This window comes from Silene latifolia, chromosome Y, assembly GCF_048544455.1.
Source record: "Silene latifolia isolate original U9 population chromosome Y, ASM4854445v1, whole genome shotgun sequence".
Classification (NCBI taxonomy): domain Eukaryota; kingdom Viridiplantae; phylum Streptophyta; class Magnoliopsida; order Caryophyllales; family Caryophyllaceae; genus Silene; species Silene latifolia.
Window position 1 is genome coordinate 40,454,766 of NC_133538.1, and position 23,780 is coordinate 40,478,545.

The 23,780-nt window shown below is 36.7% G+C and overlaps 2 non-coding genes across 2 annotated transcripts; one reads left to right on the plus strand and one right to left on the minus strand.

Annotated features, from left to right (window-relative positions):
• Nucleotides 1-8,585: 8,585 nt before the first annotated feature.
• LOC141635686 (small nucleolar RNA R71) lies at nt 8,586-8,692 on the plus strand. The gene has a single exon (XR_012540356.1). It is a non-coding gene; the product is annotated as a small nucleolar RNA R71 (small nucleolar RNA).
• A 12,059-nt stretch (nt 8,693-20,751) lies between these two features.
• Nucleotides 20,752-20,858, minus strand: LOC141636003 (small nucleolar RNA R71). Its single transcript, XR_012540649.1, has one exon. It is a non-coding gene; the product is annotated as a small nucleolar RNA R71 (small nucleolar RNA).
• Between the last annotated feature and the right edge of the window lie 2,922 nt (nt 20,859-23,780).

Here is a 23,780-nt window from a genome sequence, read left to right on the forward strand (position 1 = left end):
TGTCCCAGCCTTCCTTTTCTTCTTCTCTTCTCCCAACAATCCTCCGGGATTTTCTCGGGGATGCAAGGATCTTCTTCATCATTGTCCATCTACTACAATATGTACAAAGGCCTTCTAGTCTTGTCTTCTCTTTGATGCTTGGTCATTAGATTTGATCCATTTAGCTCTATTTTGCCATGAAAATGCAAGGTTTGCACTCCTCTCCTACCAAGGAAACAAAACCTCAAAGAATATGCAAAAAAAAGGACTAAAGATAGTAAATGAACCAAATATTCACTAAAAAGCATAGGAACGAGGCTAATTCGGGAACTAAATATGCTCAAATAATGGTCACATCAAAGCTCAAACTGCATAGGGAACCGGCCGGCCTGAGTGTGAGACGCTCGGTCTGAGCTCAGGATGCCCGAGTTGTTCTTGGGATGCTCGGTTTGAGCCTCGAGCCGCCCGGATCCTAGGTCAGCATGGTTTCCTCTTCTTTGACTGCCTTAAGATCCGTGGGGATTATTGAGGGGTCATGGGGGTCTTCCTCATTTCCCAATATACTTGTTCTTTCTACTTAGGCCTTTAGTATCGGTCTCCTCTCTTGTTGCTTGGTCGTTAGATGCGATTTATTTATCTCCAAATTGCTCCATAAATGCAAGGTTAACATTACTCTCCTACCAAGGACACAAAACCTCAAAGAATATGCAAAGTGGGAAGCTAAAGATAAGAAACGACCATAATACATGCAAGAAAGCATAGGAACGAGGCTAGTTCGGGGACTAAAAGTGTGCAAATATGAGTCGCATCAAATATCCCCAAACCGAACCTTTGCTCGTCCCGAGTAAAGAGGTGACTAAAACTATGACCTTTATTAAAACTACTAGCCGATGTGAGATAATTAGCAGGTCTCACTCCGCCCCTTCAACTCACAACAAGACACATATAAGGTAAGATGCCTTCTTGCAAGCCAAGATGGGGCTTGCCAAAATGGTGATGCATCCAGTCATTTAAGCACACAAAAACAAGTAAAGGATACATCTACAAAAAGAATAGCCACTTTCCTCATCTAAGTGTCGGAAATCATCTAAAGGGGAAGCAATCTAAGGGTTCACATTCCATTGTAGATATTATTTCTCCAAGTTACTAAGTCTAAAAGGATACCAACAAATCACGTCCAAGTTGTGTTGAACTAGGGTAATTTTGTCCACAATTGCTAAATGCTTTTGTCAAGAGTAGACTCCCTATGGTGTTAGAAACACTGTAGGATCACGGAATTCCCCCTCTTGCCTAGACAAGAAGAAGGGCCGTCCCCTCTCCACCATGCAACAAAAATAGGATAATCAATCGATAAAAGGGATCAATATGCTTTGAGTTTCACAATGGTAGTTTGATTTTGATTTGTTCCCCCCCCTCCCTCCCAAATTTTTTATGGCATTTGTCATTGAAGGATAATTCTGTTGGAATAAGTGTCCTCCGACAATAATGCGATCGGAACTGTTGATCATATTGATCACATGTTTAAATCTCATTTTAAGAATACATGTGGGATGTAATATTTTACAGTCAACTGGTCCACACATATCGGTAATGATTGGCTGACTAGAGTTTGACATTACTGTCGTGCGACGGTGGTGATCAGTTGATCCCCTTAGGTCATACCTATAGGGAAATACTCTTAATTGATTATTTATTTAATCGTATGCTTATACGAGTTATTTAAATTGCTTAAAAATTGACGGATGATTTTGTGAGTAAAATTAACGTGTCTTATTGTAGTTCAATTATATTAGATACGGTCTAAGTAATTGAATTGTTTTATTACTAAGATAAAATTATTGTTTACGAAACAATTGAAACTGAATGAATGATTTATTATAAATACAAGACGTTGTGATTTATAATGGGTAAACCGTTTTGGTACAAGTAATTATGAATTACCAAGTCGATTTTGTACATGACGTATTTTTATTAATACGTTGATTTTTAACATGTTAAAAATACATTACAATTTCACATGTCTAGTAACATGTCACATATGTCACAATTGACAAATGACAAAATAAAATGGACCATCCATTTTATGTTATAAGTACCGAAATGGCGGAGGATGTATTATGTTTTAAATTGTGTTAATTGTTTGAGTGGAAAACAAAATGATTGCACACCTAAATTTAGCCATGCAAGTCTATTTTTCTTGGGAAGAAAATGAGTCCATGCATTGGCTCTCCTCCACCCTCCCAACCGGTTTTCAAGAGCATCATAGAGGGTTTTTCCTCTAACTTTATTAATTCACAATTTGACAATATTTTCTAGTGTAAGAAAATAGAAAATACTCTCTACATCTTATGTAAAATTAGAGAGTTAAAATCTCCAAAAAATCCTCCCTCTTGAACCGAAATTTCAAGAGCAAAAATAACATTTTGTGTCAAATTTAAGTATGATTAATATTATTACTAGATCAAAATAATATTAGTTTTTATGAGTTTTCCTTGGGTATATGCTTTTGCGAGAGATTCTATACTTGAATCTTTGTTCATCCATTATTTGGAATGCTCAAGAACTAACAAGAAGGAGATCTTGTTGGTGCCCTTATAATCCGAAAATCATATGGTGAGAAAACGATTTCTTCACTTATCTATTTTAGTTTGCATGCATAAGATTTGTAATTAATTTTATGACTAAATTAATTAGAACATATATGAATATGTTAAGTAATGAGATATAGATTTCTAACAAATTCTTGCCATTTTTTATGTTTGGCAATTTTGATACCTGGCAATTCTTTTCAATTTTGCATTCTTTTTGAACATTTTCAAAGTAACCCCATTTTGTAACAAGGGTACTTTTATTGAAGCATGGGAGTATATTTTTGCTTCTCTTTTCATTGATGAAATTTTTGCAAACTTTTGTACTTTCATTTTGGTACTTTAACTCAAATTGGAGATTTTAGTGACCATTCCTTTTTTGTTGACAAAACATGATGATAGAAATGAAAGGACGGTTGCATGGCATTAAGGGTCACCTTGGAATAAACGGAAGCCAAAGAGTTATCACACCACAAGGTACTCTTGACTAGGCCTTAGTCCATGGGTCAAAAGAAACTAGTATGACACATCCTAGGGTGTCTTGAGGGTATTCTAGCAAACAAAGTTTCAAGGAGAAAAATTATCTACAAGGGCCTTATATATACTTGCCAAGCTTCCCAACTAGACATTTTCACAAAAAATTTCCTAATATGCAACTGCATGCCATGATTCAACTATTATATATACAACCTAATGCAAATGCTACTATCAACTAATATGGCATATAAGATAAATGCAACTCCTATAATCACATAGGTTTGTACCGCATCAAACAAAAAGAAGCCACATTGTCATCAACATATAAGAGGAAAAAGGAGATTTGGAAAGATCATACAATGTGGTCTTCATATTCCTCACACCTCGAATGTGGCGTAGTCGGTCCCAAGTGATAGATGTGAACCACAAACAAACGAATATATACAATATATACAATTCTACACTACAAAGGAAAGAACATGTTTTTAGATTTTTGAAATTTTTTGAAATTTTTATCATTTTTTGAAATAAGTGTTAGAATTCCCCATCCCCATACTTAGAATGGACATTGTCCCTAATGGACAAAATAATAGGCAATTATGCAAATGAATGAAATTATATGATGAATGATTTGACACTAAATGCACACTACACGTGAAATATTTACATGTGGTAAGTATATACAAGTGATGCAAACTAGACTAAACTAAATGATGCATGCTTTTTATTGTTCAGAGAGCTAATTTAGATTAACTGGCATTCCTTATAAGGGAACTTCCCCAAACCGGACAAAACACTATTACTAATGCAAAAAGAGGGAAGTTCATTCACAAGGCATGCAATGCAATGCATGAATGAAATTTGTCATTTTGGATTCTTCGTAGTGGGAGCAAAAAGATAGACACCGCAATGTTGCCGAGGTGTGAGTCCTTTGAATGGTGCTAGGACTCAAGAACTCATAACTACCAAAGAGCCCAAAATAACTCTATAGATGAGCTAAACTAAATGTTATAGAAGTTGTACAAGTCATGTCAACAATGTAAACAAGAGATAAAAACAACAAAGCAAAAGGAGGGGTAGGAGACTCACAATGCAATAGGTCGAATTGCAAGCATAAGCCATCAACCCTGCACATGTGAAGTCCTCCTTCATGCTTTGTTCAACCATCAATCCTCAATCATATCATCACAACTTTCCTCCAAAGAGCCGGAGGATTCACCATTATCTTCTCCTTCATTTAAACTTCAATCTTGCTCATCATCATCATCATCATCATCAGGGCTAGACCTACTACCTTCCCCTTCATCATCATCAAGGACCTCTTCAATTTCCCTAGTTTCCCGGGCATCTCCATCTTCATCTCTAGAAGCTTGTGGAAAGAACACTTTCCTATCCGCCCACTCCGGCAAAGAACTCGTGGGATCAAGGAGTCCTTGCCTAGCAAGGTGGTAAAGGGGCGGATATTGGGCGTAATAAGCATTCGCCCGATCATTGTAGGCTTCCTTATGGATATGTTTCATGAATTGCACCATGTAATCATTGCCCGCCACAACACTAGGATCATTTGTTGTGAACTCTTTGTAGGCAAAGGGGTAAGGAGGTACCACTAGGGAGGAGGTTTCTTTACTTGGAATTTGTTGCTCTTTGATGATGTTTGTGGCATTCTTTGAGATGGGGAGAAGGTAGTTGTTCTGGTGAACGGAAATGTATCAAATCTTACTTGGCAAGAAAGTTGAGTCGGCATCCTTGATAAGCCATTCATATTTCCTAGCCTCAATGTTATACTCCCTCAAGACCGACCGGCAATGGCATTCTTTGAAGGTGGTCAACTCACGACCGGCAATGGCTTTCCAAAGGGGCTTGGCATTAAACCCTGGAGGCTTTTTGAAGAAGCTTCGATAATCTTTGAGCCCAAATACCTTACCTAGATAACTTTTGCACATTGTCCTACTCTTGTTTTGAAGGCGAAACTGGACTTATTTCCTAGCCTCAATGTTTTACTCCCTCAAGGAACTAATGAATTCCGATGTCAAGGAGGGGTAAGTTAACTCATTCATTTCGAAAAGGGTGGATAACCCCATAGACTTGAAAAATGCCTTAGTTTGTTCAAGCACACCCAATTTATCCAAGGTATCTTGACACACAAATTTAATAGCTATAATCTTTTTCTTGGCTAGGGATTCGAATGCAGTTCTATGCTTATCGGAAATAAAAGTTATCTCCGGAAAATCTTTCAATTGCTCAACTTCCGGGACAGTGGTATTAACCTCTCCAATAGCACCAATGGTTTCCCTAGCTTGCTCCTTTTGATGTTGAGCCACTACTAATGCCTTTGATGCAAGAGCTTGTTGCCTTTTGGACAAATTTGGTACTTTGGGTGCTTTAGTAATGCCTTTGGTCCTTGCCATGATTTTTCTCCTTTCAAGTTGATATCAACAAACCTAGATTAAGCTTGAATGCTCCTTCCTTCTTCCAATTTCAATCAAATTTGCAATCAATTTGGGGTTTACGGATTTCACCCTAACCCTGGAAAGTTTGATTGAATTTGTGGAGATTTTGATGCTTGAATGGTCTTCTTGTTGATAAAGGAGTGATTTAATTTTTTTTAGAGCGATTTTGCAATTGATTGTGGTGAATTTGGTTAATAAATTTATGTTTTTGGATGAGAGGATTGGTGTTTGTAGTGAGGGAAAAAGTGTGTTTGTGTTTGAAGAAGATGGAAAATGAAGAATTAAGAGTAGCAAAATCCCGTGTTATGGTTGAGTAGCAAGTCGGGACGGGCGTCCTGCTGTGGAGACGGGAATATTTTTGGTCAGTGCAAAATTTTCACTCTGGAGACGGGCCTCTTGGGCTCAGGTCAAGCGGGTTAATGCTTGAGACGCTCGTCTCGAGCTGAGGATGGGCAGATTTCTTCCCAGCATAAGATTTCAATTTTTGCCTTGTTCCAATCCTCACGAGCTCAGGCCTGCTCGTGGGGATTCCTTTCTCACGCCATTTTCTTCTTCAATTCTTATGTGTTGCATTACAAAGGCTTGGTTGGCCTAGGCAATTGCTTCCCCACATTTGATCATCAAACACTACACATTCAACAATCATTAAAATCCCTCCCTCACGTGTTCTCTTGTCACACAAGTTAAATAACAAGGCATATGAAATGCATTGCAAAAATTGAATAATGTACAAGTTAAAAGAAATGCAATTTAAGAGGTTAGAATATTTACAAATGGTGTTTTAGGGAGGATTCCACCAAACTCTCCTTTCTTGAGAGGTGTCAAGGGGGTAAAGCAAGGACGTTGTTGATGTTGCTCAATGCCTTGAAGAAGTAGTCAAATGCTTGTTCATTGTCATGATAAAGTTCTTGCATAGATCTTGGCACATTGTCGTCTTCATTCATGTAGTAGTCCGAGTCAAAGAGGTGACAAGGGTCTACATAGCCTTGGTCTAGAGTCATAGCATTCCCAATGTAAGGGTTAACAAGTCTTTCAAACTCGCCATCCCATAGACCACACACTTCCCTTGCTTTTTTCCCTATGTTGAGTGGATCATGAGTTGACAAGAGCAACTCTTCTTCCTTGTTGTCATGGCCAATAAGGCCTCCATAGATACTTGTCATGGGTGAGCTTTGCAACCTCTCATTCTTGTTGTGAAAAATTCCATGCTCTCCAAATCGAGTCATTTCAACATCATCAATATCTTTCTTCCAATTGGGCGGTGTGTCTTTGCCCTTCTCTTTGAGATTTACATCTTTCACTTGTTCTTTGAATGGTGATTCCACCTTTGTTTTGTCACCTTCCCGGGTATAGTGATCAACCATAAAGCATGGCTCAAACAAGTTGGGAGCTCTCATAGTCTTGTCAAGATTAAAGGTGATTGTTTCATCACCAACTTCAAGTGTGAGCATCCCGTGCTTTACATCGATCACCGCTCCAGCGGTGTGTAGGAATGGTCTTCCTAGAATGATAGGAATGTTGGAATCTTCCTCCATGTCAACAATAAAAAAGTCCACCGGAATGAAAAACTTTCCAACTCTCACGGGTACATCTTCCCATACTCCTAGTGGTTTCTTTGTTGTCTGGTCCGCCATTTGTAAGGTCATGTTAGTGCATTTGAGCTCTCCCACTCCTAGTCTTTCACATACCGAATATGGCATGACACTCACACTTGCACCTAGATCACATAGTGCCTTGTTGATTATGGTGTCACCAATGGTACATGGAATGGAGAAGCTTCCCGGATCCTCGAGCTTAGGTGGGGAATTCCCTTGAAGAATTTCACTACTAATCTTTATGAAGGAAATGGTTTCCAACTTCCTTATGGACTTCTTCTTGGTAAGGATATCTTTCATGTATTTTGCATAGGCCGGAACATGGTTGATTAGCTCCGTGAATGGTATAGAAACCTCTAAGTTCTTCACAATCTCCATTAACTTTCCAAGTTTCTCATCAAGCTTGGGCTTAGCTTAGCGACTTGTGAATGGAAGTCTAATCACAATAGGCTCTTTCTCAAATTCTTTGGCCTTCTCTTCGTTTCTCTTCTTTGATGAGTCATTGGTAGTTAGCTCTACCACCTTAGGATTTCTCCTCAATGGTTCTAGCACATCACTTTGATTGACATTCTCCTCAACAATACTCTTCAATTGGCATCTTGGGTCCTTCATATCTTGCACCACTCCTCAAGTGGATGGCATTGATGATCTCATGTCTTGTATGAGGATTACCTTAAGGAGGTAATTGTCTTTTTTGTCTTTGGGAGCTAGAAGAGGCCAATTGGGACAATTGAGTCTCCAACATTTTGGTGTGAGCAAGGATATTGTTGATGGTAGTGTCTTTGGCTTCGCTATCTCTTTGCATTTGAGCAAAGAAATCTTGTTGTCTCTTTTGCATTTGGAGGACCGCTTTTTGAACATCAAAAGCTTGGTCATTGGATTGATTGTAAGAGGGTTGGTTTTGTTTGAAGTATGGTCTTTGAGTAGGATTTATCATTGAAGGTGGGGTGTATGTGGGTTAAGGATTTTAAACATTTTGGCTTTTGTATGAGAAGTTTGGGTGAAATTTGGTGTTTTCATTGTAATAGTTGGAATAAGGGGTGACATTCTTGTATGCTTGGAAAGCATTCACTTGCTCACTTATGCCCCTACACTCTTGTTGTTCATGTCCCAAAGTTCCACAATTCTCACACACTCCATTTGGTATAGAAGATGTTGCTACCATGGCATTGACATGTTGTTTGGGTGATTGAGAAGCTTCATTGATCTTGGCTATAGCTTTCTCAAATTTCATGTTTATTGTGTCAATATTGGCGCTTAGTTGGGCACCCAAATCGGCACTCAATTGTGTGACGGAGTCAACTTCATGTCTCCCTCCCCTAGTAGCTTTTCTTGGCCTACTATATTGAGAGTTGTGAACCGCAATCTCTTCTATCTTTGCCCAAGTTTGGTTGTCATCTACCTCGGTGAGTCTTCCATTAGAACCTATGTTAAGCACATTCTTTGAGTCTTCATACAACCCATTCCAAAATTGTTGAACAAGAAACCATTCGCTTAATCCATGATGAGGACAAGAGCGACATGAATCTTTGAATCTCCCCCAAGCCTCATATAGAGACTCTTCATCTCTTTGCTTGAACCCGGTGATTTGGGCTCTCAACATGTTAGTCTTCTCTGGACGATATAATTTCTTGTAAAAGGCAAGTGCTAACTTCTTCCATGAATCAATTACAAGGATAGCCTTGTCTAGGCTCTTTAACCATTGCTTCGCGGCTCCGATCAAGGAAAAAGGAAACAATACCCATCGAATTTGGTCTTGAGTTACCCCCGTTTGGGAAATTGTATCACAATAGTCACAAAAAGTCTCCATGTGTAGATGAGGATCTTCACTAGACCTGTCAAACGGGTCGGGCGGGTCGGATCCCGGGTCGAGTCGAATACGGTCGGGTTATACGGGTCACGGGTCGGGTTAGGGTCAGAATACGGGTCAAGAAATAATTTCTAACGTCTTTTTTAAATGATTTTTTTAATTAAAAATTTTTTTTTTAAAAATGTAAATCATATTTAAAATTAATATTTTAATCATATTCAACGTTTACATTATTATATTGACATAATTATTAAAATAAAGTTTTTTTAATAATTATTTTATTATTAAATATTATAAAAGTTATATAAAATTAACTTTTTAGTTGTTTTTGTAATTTTAAGTGATAAAAAAAAATATTTTTTTAACTATTTTTTCAAAATATAATTTATAAATATTAATACCTTAATAAAATTCCAGATTTACCTTTGACCCAACGGGTCAACCCGTTCGGGTCGGGTCTCGAACCTAAAATAACGGGTCATTTCGGGTTCGGGTCAAGGGTCGAAAAAACCGGGTCTGTTACCCTAAAAAACGGGTCGGGCGGGTCGGGTTTTCCGGTCGAGTTGAGTTTTGACAGGTCTAATAGTCACTAGGCATCCCACCAAATTGACTTCTCTTAACTAGTTGATGTGACCATAATTTGAGCATATTTAGTCCCCGAATTAGCCTTGTTCCCATGCTTTTTAGTGCATATTTGGGTCATTTAATGTCTTTAGTCCTTTGTTTTGCATATTCTTTGAGGTTTTGATCCCTTGGTAGGAAAGGAGTGCAAACCTTGCATTTTCATGGCAAAATGGAGCTAAATTGATTGAATTCAATGACCAAGCATCAAAGAGAAGACAAGACTAGAAGGCCTTTGTACATACCATATTAGATGGCCAATGATGAGAAAAGATCCTTGCATCCCCGAGGAAATCCTCAAGGATTTTAGGAAGAGAAAGGAAGAAAAAAAGAAAGGAAGAAGCTGACAGAGAATCCGAGCGGATTGCCCACAATCCGCTCGTCCAGCACATGCAATCCGAGCATCTTCCTCAGCTGGACGCTCGTCCAGAACCACCACAATCCACCCGTCCACCCCACGAATCCGGTCGTCCAACAAGAAGACAATCCGCCCGTCCCGTGCTCTGGACGCTCGGATTGTGTGACAGCTAATCTGTCTTCTACTTGTTCAATGAAGGATGCGCATATTTTTCAAAGACCGGCGAAAAGGAGACCGGAGTCTCTCTTGAGACCGGCGATTCCTCAAGGACTTAATCGTCATTTAAGCCCTTAGTAAACCCTAATTTATGTACCTAATCCCCACTATAAATACCCCATTAGTCTAATTAGGTTATCATGTTCTTCTTAGCAATCTCTAGTGTAGTTTATATCAATCAAATCTCTCTTTAATCTTGTAATCAATATTTAATCAAGTCTTAATACAAATCTCATTTCCTTAATCTCTCTTTTGTTCATCTTTCATTTTGGGTAATTGAAGATTATTTGGGTTATTATTGGGAGATTGACAACCTTCCAATCAATCATCAAGTACTTCTATTATTCTTAGCTTTATTATTGGAATCATTAGTAGGTATAATTATCTTCATCCCTTTTTAATTATTGTTAATTATCTTCATTTATTCATCATGTTTTACTTTGTTGCTATGATTGACAACCTTGCTAGCATGTTCAACATGATAATGATTGAGTAGTTTCCTTATCTAGGGTTAATGGGTAATTAGGGGAAACCAACATGGGGGATGATTCATGCTTAAATTAATATATTTTCATAGTTTATTTGCTTGCTTGTTGTGATCTCAATTTTTTGTTGGAATATGTGTCCTCCGACAATAATGCGATCACAACTGTTGATCATTATGATCACATGTTTAAGTCTCATTATAAAGAATACAAATGGGAAGTAATATTTTACTGTCAACTGATCAACATATATCGGTAATGATTGGCTGACTAGAGTTTGACATTACGTAAATGCGGCAGGTGGTGATCGATTGACCCCTAGGTCATACCTATAGGGCAACACTCTTAATTGATCATTTAATTAATCGTATAACGTTGCGAGTTAATTAAATTACTTGAAAATTGACGGACGATTTTGGAGGAAAAATTTACGTATCACATTGAAATTTGATTAAATGAGATACGGTCTGAGTATTCGAATTGTATCATTACTCAGATGAAATTATTGTTTAAGGAAACAATTAAATTTGAATGAATTATTATAAATACAATTTATTGTGATTTATAATTGGAGAAATATTTTGGTACAAGTAATTATGAATTACTAAGTCGATTTTTGTATATGACGTACTTTATTAATACGTTGATTTTTAATATGTTAAAAATACATAACAAATTTATGTAACATATGACATGTGACATATTGACAAATTTGACAAAAATAAAATGGGTTCCATTTTATGAGTGTACCGAAATTAAGAGGGGATTAGGCAAAATATTGTGTTGTTTAAATTAGTGGAAAACACAATCATTTGCATTATAGACTAGCCTTGCAACCTATTGCTTATTGTAAAGAACAACACAAGCATGCATTGGCTCCCCAAAATCCCCCCCTTCCACCCGGTTTTTGAGATGGAAAAACCATTATGGTTTTTCATCTTATTTACCTAATAACACACTAAATGTTGTAGTGTATCATTCATTCTTTACTCATCCAAAAAAATAAGAATTCTAGAGAGACAAAAAATCTCTCTTCTTCTTCTCTCCCAAAACCGAAAATATTAAGTGTTTTATAATATTTTTGGGTCATTTTTCTACAAGATTAATATTGTACTAGTAACTATAATATTAATTTTAATTAAGAGTAAGCTTTGGATATAAATACTTGGGAGAGATCCTACACTTAGGTCTTTGTTCATCCAAAAGGGAAAGCTCAAGAAAAAGAGAGAAAGGTGATCTCTCTTGTGCCCATATTAACCAAATTTCCAATGTAAGAACAAGTTTCTTCTTTATTTTGTTTAAATGTTTGCATGCATAAGATCATTAGTTAATTTTATGATAAATTAAATTAAAACATATATGAATATGTAAGTATATAGATCTACTTTTCCTTCAATCGGTATCAAGAGCCATGGTTGTTTGCATGCAAATCGGTTAAAAGTTTTTCCGAGTTATAAGAATAACATATAAAACTTGAATAATTTGTGTTATTATGATATATCACGAAATTAATTTATGCAAGTTAAATTTATGGTCTTAAAATGTTTTAGGATATTTTGGTTAAATTTACGGATTTTTATTGTTCATATTATACAATAATGGCTTTTAAATATGATTTTATGAGTAAAAATGTCATTTTCGGTCTAAAATTAGCTATACTTCGAATTTTCCAGTGCTTTTTGGATATGTTGTCACATATATTATTTTGAGATAACCTGTAAATTTTCATAATTTTTGGACATGTTATGCTCGAAAAATGGATTTTTCATTATTAAAATCGGTTTTAGGTGAAAAATAGGTTAATATGAGATAAATTTCGAATCTGGTCATAGAAATTTAGTATGATGTCACATGTAATTTTACAAGATGTGTTTAAAATAATGGGCTATAGTGAAGTCTTTTTGCATGATTTATGGATTTTTGAAGAAAAATGGCATGAATAGTGACTTAATTAATGAAAAATTAATAAAACATACTCTATGACTAAAGAAAAACATCATATGTTGCATTTTATTATCTTTTTCAGATCTAAAATTGAAAAGTTAATGAATATAATTTTTCCATGTTTTTATGATTATTTTGTTAAAAACCGATAAACCGCAACATTGTTTTTCCGGATAAAATTCGAAATTTTTAACCTAAGTTTTTTGAACATTATGAGTGTCATGGTATTTTCCCAGAATGTTCATGAGTTTAAATTTCAAATTTTGTGATTTATTTGAAGTTTATAGCTTATTTTTGAAATTTTTAGTCCATTAATGAACAAATTTATAAATATGAGTTAATTATGGTCAAATTATTAGTGAAGACTAAACTATGAGTCCTAAGAGGTTAGGGTAATTAACTTATGCATAAATATGAATTTATGTAATTTTTGTGATTATAAAATGTTGAAATCACGCAAATCCGTAAAAATCGAGTAATATACGATATTGGCTAATTAAAGGCGATTTAGCATAAAATTGGGCATGTTCATACATATTATAATGCTGCATTTTCTTTATGATTGTCATAATTTAATTTATGTAATTTTTGAATTATGTAATTTTACTTAGTATGGCCTTAGTTTTTAATTGATATTTCCCGAAATGTTTGGGAATATCGATTCGGTTGTAATTTTATTGTGATCTCGTATCACCGTTTTGTAATTTAATAGATTTATTTTATTTTATCTTAGTTACAAATGTATAATAGGAAATTATGTAATTTGCTATGTAATTTAATTAATCTCGGAGTTCCCAAAGACGGATTTCTTCAAGATGGCGATACATAAAGATGGTGTTACCTCGAGATGCGTGCCACAACCGAAGTTCAAGGGACCAATGGAGTTGGTTTCCGAATATGTAATAGTTAAATAGTTTTTCTATTTTAGGAAAGGCCATACTAGGATTTATTTATTTTATGCTTGCATTTTATTTTTATGTCACATGCATCGCTAAATCGCCATAACTAAAACATGCATCATCTTCTTTCATCGAGTTTATCGACCGTGTCAATTAGAATTATCGTAGTTCACCGCTTTAGTTCACTTAAAACGTGATAGATAATAAATTGACATGACCTCTCGCTAAAACAATTAATTGAGACATAGCCTTACCAAATAGTAGAAACTATGAAAACCTATTTCGCGAGAGAGTGCACTCGGCCCTACCGGGGTACAAAACTTGTTACGTAGGGGAAGTGGGTGATAAATGTCTATCCACCGAATTCATGTTGATAAGGGATGAATCGGCCCTACCGTGCCCGAGTTGATGTGGATTTGGATCATGGACACATTTATTCGAAATTTGGATTGAACTCAACAAAAGTTTTTCGATAAGGGTTTCATCGGCCATACCGTGCCCTTGTCGGATGTGTTTTGGGCTATAGATAATTATTAGAGAAATTTTATCGACCAAGAGTTCTAAAAGTAGAATCGATTAAACGTTAATCCACCGAGTTATATTGATAAAGGATGAATCGGCCCTACCGTGCCTAAGTCGATATGAATTTAGGTCTTGGAATCATTTATCTAGTTGGGTACAGGTCACTAGAAAAATGCATAAAACTTGTTTAAATTATAATTTTTACGAGTATTATTATTAAAACGACATTTGTTTTACTCCTTCTATTTTGTTTTGTAGACCACTTTTTCATAACAAATGGCAACACCAACCCCTATTGCAACGCCTCTCGCTAGTTCATCATGGCTCCGATCCTTCATTGATCGATGTAAACTTGAAAAGAATGGGTCAAATTTCTCCGATTGGGATGCCCAACTCAAATTGGCCGCCCAAGGTGACGACAAGCTTCGTTACCTTACCGAGGCCTCTCCTCCCGAACCTACTACTAGGTCGACCGCCGCCACTAGGGAAGCATATGAGGCTTACCAAAAGGAGTCCGCCGCAATGAAAAATGTCTTACTATTTGCGATGGAGGCGGACCTCCAAAGGAGAGCCTTTAAAATGGGCAATGCTAATGAGATTTACTCCAAGCTTGTGACAATGTTTTCACAAACTCCGCGGATCGTCCAATATGAGGCGGCCGCGGCATTCTTTGATCTCGACTTCAAAGAGGGCCAAAAGGTTAGCCCTCATGTGCTCAAACTTATGGAGCTTGTCGAGACCTTGAAGATTCAAAAGGTTGAAATCCCCAAAGAACTCATTGTAGATAGGATTCTACACTCCTTGTCCAAAGTGAAAGCGTATGTTCAATTCCGGGTGAATTTTAACATGCAAGACAAGGATGTGTCTCTTGAAGAATTGCACAAGTTAGTTGTGCAAGCCGAAAGGGACATGGGGTTAAATGTGAACCCACCCAAGGATGTGCTTAACATAAGCACTAAGAGTAAGGGGAAGTTCAAGAAGAATGGGAGGAAGGGTAAGAAACAAGCTCCCACATTCACCAAAGCTAGGACTTGTGAAGGCACTTCAAAAATCAAGAAGGGTCCTCTTGATAAATGCCATTATTGTAATGGTATGGGACATTGGAAAAGAAATTGTTCCAAATACCTTGGTGATATTAAGGCTGGAAAGATTACTCCAGTAGGTAAATGACTATCCTTTCTTTTATGTTTCTATTTCAACTATGGTATTATGATACAAAGTTGTGATAATGTATCTCCCTTTTTATTGTAAATAGGGCCTCCACCAAGCAAATACAAGGGAAAGGAAAAGCAAGCATAAGATACCATCAAGAAGCTAGGAATAGCTCTTATGGAGCTTTGCTTTTTATTGTCTTATTTTATTCATGTTATGGATTTTAGAACCTTAAGTTTCCGTGTTTGACATGGAAAGGTATTTTGGATAATGGTTTGTATTTTGGATAATGGTGACTTGGTTTGCAACCCAAGTCACCCGTTTTATCATCTTATCCTTTTGTTCTAAAAATTCATGTTTAAATGCTACTCTTAGAAACATATAACTTAAAGTGATCTAATAGACAAATATAATGACGGGTTTCATTATATGTCCACATGCTTAAGGCTTGTGTATGATCATTTACAAAGTTACCTTGAGTCTACGAAGTCTCTTAAAGGTATGTCAATCACCAAGTACACATCTAAAACTATTAGTCAATCTATGAGATAGTTCTCCTTATAACTTCAACATCATTATTTGTGTCTCATATGCTATCTTTGAATCTATAGTGTATTTATTCTAAAGATAGAGTGGGAGAAATATGAGGACACAACACACGAGACAAGAAAAATTTGTGTACTTGTGTAAATGAGATCTACGCAAGGTAGAATGATTTGAATAAAGGGTATATCTATTCACATAGTATACCAAATAGATGAGATCTATGGTCTCAAGTAAGTTCTATATGACTAAAGAGACCAAGTGAAGTAATCATAAGAGCATATTCTTAAGATAACTACACGAGGAGACCAAAAGAAAGTTTTGGAACAAAATGACTAATGTAAAGTCTTAACTAGAGTTTTGACTAAGTGCCTAAATGAATCAATGTAACATCCTAGTAATAAGCGATATTTATCACTAGAAGTTGCAAGGATTGATATACCGATATCTCCAATTGCCAAAGTTTTAAACCACGCAGATGTCATTACTCAACCTCATTATGAAAATGAAGTGGTTAAACATCCTTCTAAAAGGGATATTTTGAAGGATGTGTATTAGATATTACTTATATTTAATAAATGACATTGCCACACATCATTAGGACATGAGTGTGTTAGAGATTTAAAATCTCTTTCCATAAGGTTAAAATGAGACCTCTTCAAAATAGGAATTTTGAAAGGATATGATGGGAACATATATGGTTTCATCTTAATAACTTTGCAAAGCAACATACATTCCAAAATTTTGAAATGTGTTCAATTGAGTAATCAATTTCGAAACATGTGGAATTAAGTGGGAGTTTACAAATTATCATGTGAAGACATGGGACTTAGTGGGAGCTGTCATCCTCTGAATGTTTACAACTCATTACTCATTAGGAATGACGAGCTAATATCTTCTTTCATAAAGAAGCATTTGAGTTTTCAATTCTGGATGAAAATGGACTATGGTGAATCCAATTACATCAAGGGATGTTGGATTAGTATTAAGAGATACACATCGTATCAACATTCACATAGGTTATTCATGTAGATGAAAATGGAATTGCCATTAGCAGTCATGGTCGTTCATTGAACCTATGAACGGTTGATCTCATGATTATTAGTAACTAGTGTTTCCGCCATTAGAATAATCATGTACATGTCCAATTATGAATCATATGCATAAGAGCATGATGATTGATTGGTAAGCCATAATAGAAACGTCATGAATTCTCAAGTAGAATCCGATGAGCGATTTCGGTGTTTAACAGAATACTCTATTATGTGTTAAGAGGTTGCACATATTATAGAAAGTTCAAACACACGTAAAGATTTATGAAAATCCTAAACTTTTCAAATCAAAAGGAAAAATAAGAGGTTATTGGAAAGATACTTAGTTGAATAAGAAGTTATTCAAAACTAATCCTTCCTAATATGCTAGAACTTGTGAGAAGTGCTAGACCAATCGTCTTGACAAATTGTTGTAAGACTCTACAAAACACATACCTAGTGCATTGTGTGTGGATAGAGTACTTGATCAGTACAAGTTATATCATTCACCACAAATTCGTTCATTATGTGATAATCGATAAGGAAGTTCTTTCAAGATAAAGAACCAAAACCGAGGTCGGGAACCTTGATGTGTACTTGGTAAGATTCATGCTATGAGAGAGAACATGAATGTAAAGGAAAATGCGATTATAAGAAGTTTGAACACATGGACACATGGCATGTTAAACTTCTATTGCAATCAATAAGTGCTTACACTTACGATATACATCACAAGGTTGTAATATGGTATTGACTACCCGAGTGTGATGTCGACATTTGTCGTTTGAGTTATTATTAACTCACCTTGTACATTGTTATATCCAAACGGGTTGTGGAGACAATTGAACCCCGTTAAAGTGAAGATTGATTAACATTGTATTTGCCCATAGTTACTTACATGAGGTGACGTCTCGAAGTGACTAGAGTGTGATGCGATTGATGGCAAGTTCAAGTGCCACAGAGTCATGTGAGATGACTAGTCGATCACATAGGCAGACTGTTAGGAACATTTTGTCGGGCCTAATGACCACTTATAGAGTTCTGGCAAATTTATATAGCCTGGTCATGGCGAGAGCTGCTATAGTATTCAAATGAGTCGATTCTTTTGACTAAAGACTATTCGCCTAAGATGGCACGATTTGGATTAACTTTGATTTGTGTTACTACGACCTTCGTAAATGGGGTCAAATGGGCATATTTTGGGTTATGATGGCTGTGGCTAGTCGAAGGGAATGAGTACGATAGGAATTGTCCATCCCTAGTCAGGGTTATAACAATATCTCAGGGCCACTCGGGAAGTAATGAACTGGAAATGCGTGGCCACGCTCGGAAGGTATCTATGATAGATAAATCCGGTCAATCAGTTATTCTCCAGATCGAGGAAACCACTCTCGATATGATCACTTGAAAGTACGACCTGAAAGACACCTTGCATTGAGTGGGAGATAGTAATAGGACAAGAGAATTGGTGACGCACACTTGTCGAGGACAAGTGGGAGATTGTTGGAATATGTGTCCTCCGACAATAATGCGATCACAACTGTTGATCATGATGATCACATGTTTAAGTCTCATTATAAAGAATACAATTGGGAAGTAATATTTTACTGTCAACTGATCAACATATATCGGTAATGATTGGCTGACTAGAGTTTGACATTACTGTCGTACGACGATGGTGATCAGTTGACCCCCTAGGTCATACCTATAGGGCAACACTCTTAATTGATCATTTAATTAATCGTATAACGTTGCGAGTTAATTAAATTACTTGAAAATTGACGGACGATTTTGGAGGAAAAATTTACGTATCACATTGAAATTTGATTAAATGAGATACGGTCTGAGTAATCGAATTGTATCATTATTCAGATGAAATTATTGTTTAAGGAAACAATTAAATTTGAATGAATTATTATAAATACAATTTATTGTGATTTATAATTGGAGAAATATTTTGGTACAAGTAATTATGAATTACTAAGTCGATTTTTGTATATGACGTACTTTATTAATACGTTGATTTTTAATATGTTAAAAATACATAACAAATTTATGTAACATATGACATGTGACATATTGAAAAATTTGACAAAAATAAAATGGGTTCCATTTTATGAGTGTACCGAAATTAAGAGGGGATTAGGCAAAATATTGTGTTGTTTAAATTAGTGGAAAACACAATCATTTGCATTATAGACTAGCCTTGCAACCTATTGCTTATTGTAAAGAACAACACAAGCATGCATTGGCTCCCCAAAATCCCCCCCTTCCACCCGGTTTTTGAGATGGAAAAACCATTATGGTTTTTCATCTTATTTACCTAATAACACACTAAATGTTGTAGTGTATCATTCATTCTTTACTCATCCAAAAAAATAAGAATTCTAGAGAGACAAAAAAGCTCTCTTCTTCTTCTCTCCCAAAACTGAAAATATTAAGTGTTTTATAATATTTTTGGGTCATTTTTCTACAAGATTAATATTGTACTAGTAACTATAATATTAAATTTAATTAAGAGTAAGCTTTGGGTATAAATCCTTGGGAGAGATCCTACACTTGGGTCTTTGTTCATCCAAAAGGGAAAGCTCAAGAACAAGAGAGAAAGATGATCTCTCTTGTGCCCATATTAACCAAATTTCCAATGTAAGAACAAGTTTCTTCTTTATTTTGTTTAAATGTTTGCATGCATAAGATCATTAGTTAATTTTATGACAAATTAAATTAAAACATATATGAATATGTAAGTATATAGATCTACTTTTCCTTCATTTATGCACATGTTATGTTTGATAAAATGCGAGCCTATGAATCCTTGCATTTTTTACCCATCACCTATCTTTTCAATGAGACTTGCAAGACATAAACCAACTCGAGTCTCATTAGACCATGCATATAGTTGAGTAGGGAAGATTAAGTCGACTTGTAGGTGTTGTATAATCTAATCGATTCGGCTCCGGGAGCCAAACTTTCTTAGGATTGTAAGATATAAACCAACTCGATCCATCACAACAATAATTCCTTGCTTATAATTTGAGAATATGTTTGTATGATCAATTCCCATGAATCCCCTATGACCCCATGACACCCTAGTGCCTTTTATCAATTGTTTTTATCCCTTTTTGATCATCTTGCTTGTTTACTTTTATTGCTATTTAGTTTAGTGATCTTCTACTTCAAACCCCAAATTGTGACACCCCTAGACACCACTAGTTGCAATTGAAAATCTCATCTCAATTCCCGTCCCTTGGGATCCGACCTTTACTTGCCTCTTTACTAATTGTAGAGTTGTTTGTGGAGTTATAAATTGTATTTTGGTCTAGGTGCTCCTAACGACAAGTACCGAAAACAAAACCTTCAAGTGAGTCCGACCAAAAATGGCACCGTTGCCGGGGACGGTGTTAACTTGATTTAGATTTTCTTAAATTCTTATTAGTTGTGTCTTTCTTTGCCTTGGGGAAGTAAAACTCCTCAAGGTTTTTTCTAATTATTTTCGTGTTGTTTGATATTTTGCATGTCTAGAAGATCACAAGTTAACTTGTTACCCTTTGATCACAAAATTTAAAGGACTTTGACAAACAATAGAAGACTTGCTAGGAGAACTTTGAGAGGTATTGGTGAGGTTGTAGATATTCAACCAAACACTATTGAGTTCGTCAACCCTTTTGCAAGAGAAGGTGAGGAAAACCCAACACAAAATCAACCCACACTGCCTAAATTTTCATCACATTCCGTACCAACCGAGGAGAACCTACCCAATGGTACTCCCACACCACAACACTTAACCGGAAATTTCATTGCCAAATCCGCATTTATCCAATTAGTCGAAAGAAGCCAATTTGGGGGGATGCCTAGTGAAGGCCCTCACTCTCACATGGAGACTTTTTGTGACTATTGTGATGCGATTTCTCAAACCGGTGTAACTCAAGACCGAATTCGATGGGTCTTATTTCCTTTTTCTCTAATTGGCACCGCAAAACAATGGTTGAAAGGCCTTGATAAGGCTACTCTCGGAATTGACTCTTGGAAGAAATTGGCTCTAGCTTTCTACAAAAAGTTCTACCCACCGGAAAAGACTAACATGCTAAGAGCTCAAATTACGGGCTTTAAGCAAAGAGATGAAGAATCCTTGTATGAAGCTTGGGAGCGATTCAAAGGAATTTGTCGCTCATGTCCTCATCATGGACTTAGCGAGTGGTTCTTGGTACAATAATTTTGGAACGGTCTTTATGAAGACTCAAGAAACATTCTCAACATGGGATCAAATGGCATGTTCACCGAAGTTGACGACAATCAGACTTGGAACAAGATTGAGGAAATGGCGGTCCATAATTCACAATATAGTAGACCTCGCAAGGCTACTAGAGGAGGAAAGCATGAAGTGGACTCTATTACTCAATTGGGTGCTCAACTTAGTGCTCACATTGATACCATCAATTTGAAGTTCGAAAAAGCTATGGCTAGACTTGAAGAAGCCTCAAAATCACCAAAGCAACATGTTAATGCCATGAAGGAATCTTCATCAATCCCAAGTGGGATATGTGAGAATTGTGGAACTTTGGGACATGACCAAAGCGAATGTAGGGGAACAAATGAACAAGTGAATGCTTTTCAAGCATACAAGAGTGGTACCCCTTATTCAAATTATTACAATGAAAACACCAAATTTCATCCAAACCTCTCATACAAAAGCCAAAATGTTCAAAACCCTCAACCAACATACACCCCACCTCTCATGAGAAACCAAAATCAAAGACCCTTTTACAACCAAAACCAAGATTACCAAAATCAAACTCCATACAATCAACAAAATGACCAAGGTTTTGATGTTCAAAAAGCGGTCCTCCAAATGCAAAAGAATCAACAAGAGTTTTTCACTCAAATACAAAAGGATAGTCAAGCAAAGGAAATCACCATCAACAACATCCTAGCCCACACCAAAATGTTGGAAACCCAATTGACTCAACTAGCATCTTCAAGCTCACAAAGACAAAAGGGCCAATTACCACCTCAAAGTAATCCCCCGAGACATAAAACGGTTAGTGCCATTCACTTGAGAAGTGGTACGAGGTATGAAGCACCGAAGAAGCAAGCTGAGGATGAAGTGGTGGAAGCTAGTGACAAAGAAGAAGTTGTGCAAAACTCCAAGGATGGAGAACCATCAAAAGAAGAAGTTTCAAAGAAAAGTGAAGACAAGGCCAAGGAGAAGGAACCTATTGTGATTAGGCTTCCTTTTCCAAGTCGTCAAGCTAAGCCCAAATTTGATGACCAACTAGGAAAATTTATGGAGATTGTGAAAAATTTGGAAGTCTCGATTCCTTTCACAGAATTAATCAATCACATGCCAGCCTATGCAAAGTACATGAAAGACATCCTTACAAAAAAGAAGTCGATCCGGAAACTTGAGACTATCGCATTCACTAAGGTGAGTAGTGCAATACTTCAAGGGATTTCACCTCCAAAACTTAAAGATCCGGGAAGCTTCTCAATACCGTGTACCATTGGCGACACCACGATCAACAAAGCCTTATGTGATCTAGGGGCTAGTGTGACTGTTATGCCGTACTCGGTGAGTAAAAGTTTAGGGATGGGAGAGCTTAAATGCACCAATATCACACTCCAAATGGCCGATAGATCGACAAAGACACCATTAGGGATATGGAAAGATGTTCCCGTAAGAGTTGGGAAATTTTTCATCCCGGTGGACTTTGTCATTGTTGACATGGAAGAAGACTTCAATATTCCAATCATTCTAGGTAGACCTTTCTTGCACACCGTGGGTGCGGTGATAGATGTGAAGCATGGAGAGATCACTCTAGAAGTGGGAGATGAAAGCATAACTTTCAATCTTGACAAGACCATGAGAGCTCCCCGTTTGCATGAACCATGTTTTATGGTTGATCATTATAGCCGGAAGGATGATAGGAAGAAGTCGGAATTCCAATGGAAGAAGAAAGTCGATGATGCTCCATCAAAAGAGCAAGGAAATTGTAACAAAGAGAGCTTGAAAAGCTCACCAAAGTCAAGCAATGAAGAAGAGGGCCTCATTGGCCAAAACAGGAAAGAAGGAGAGTTGTCTCTATCAACTCAAGAGATCTTTAATGACCAAGTAGATGAAGTTTGTGGTCTATGGGACGATGAGTTTGAAGGGATTTTCACTCCCTACATTGGTAATGCTATCGATCAAGACCAATATGAAGGACAACAAGTGCAAAGATCTATTGAGGATCTTAACCATGATAATGAACAAGCTTTTGACTACTTCTTCAAGGTGTTGAGTAACATCAACAACACCTTGGACATGCCCCTATGACATCTCTCTAAGGATGAGAGTTTGGTGGAGTCCTCTCCAAACCACCATTTTTAAATATTTCTAACTCCCTAACTTGCATTTTAATTCTTACATTGCATTTTTGTCATTTTTGGATTTTTATGCTTTGATCAAGATATTTATCATTTTTGAGAGAAGTGAGGGTAGGACTAATGATTTTATTGATGTGTAGTGCTTTAACTTAGTGTGGGGATAGAAATTGCCTAGGCTATTCATGCCTTTGTAGTGCCCCTATAATGAAGAACACGGGATTTGAAGAATGAAAATGACATGGGATATGCAAGTGCACGGATGGAACTAAATCCGGGTAGACCAGGTGGAATCCGAGCGTCCTTGTGGGTACCGCTCGTCTTATGGGAATCCGAGCGTCTGTGGGAGTATCCGTCCGTCTAAATGAGCTGCAAAGTTGAAAATTTTGGTCTTTTAGAGAATCCGAGCGTCCTAGCTGAGAAGACGCTCGTCGGAAAGAATCCGCTCGTCTTTTTGCCAGTGCAGATTAATAAAATTCACTGTAACAGAATCCGCTCGTCTTTAAGAGAATCCGCTCGTCCTGAATTGCAGAATGTCATCCTACAATCAACAACCACAACATAACCGCCAATCTCCCATCTACCCACAACAATAGAATGAGCATAACTTTGATATTCAAATTGAAATGTGGTTCTCCAAATGCTAAAAGACCAACAAAACTTCTTTATACAAATGCTAGAAGAAAGACAAGCTAGGGACAATATTCTCAAAAACATTGTTACCCATGGTGAGGAGTTGGCCAATCAAAT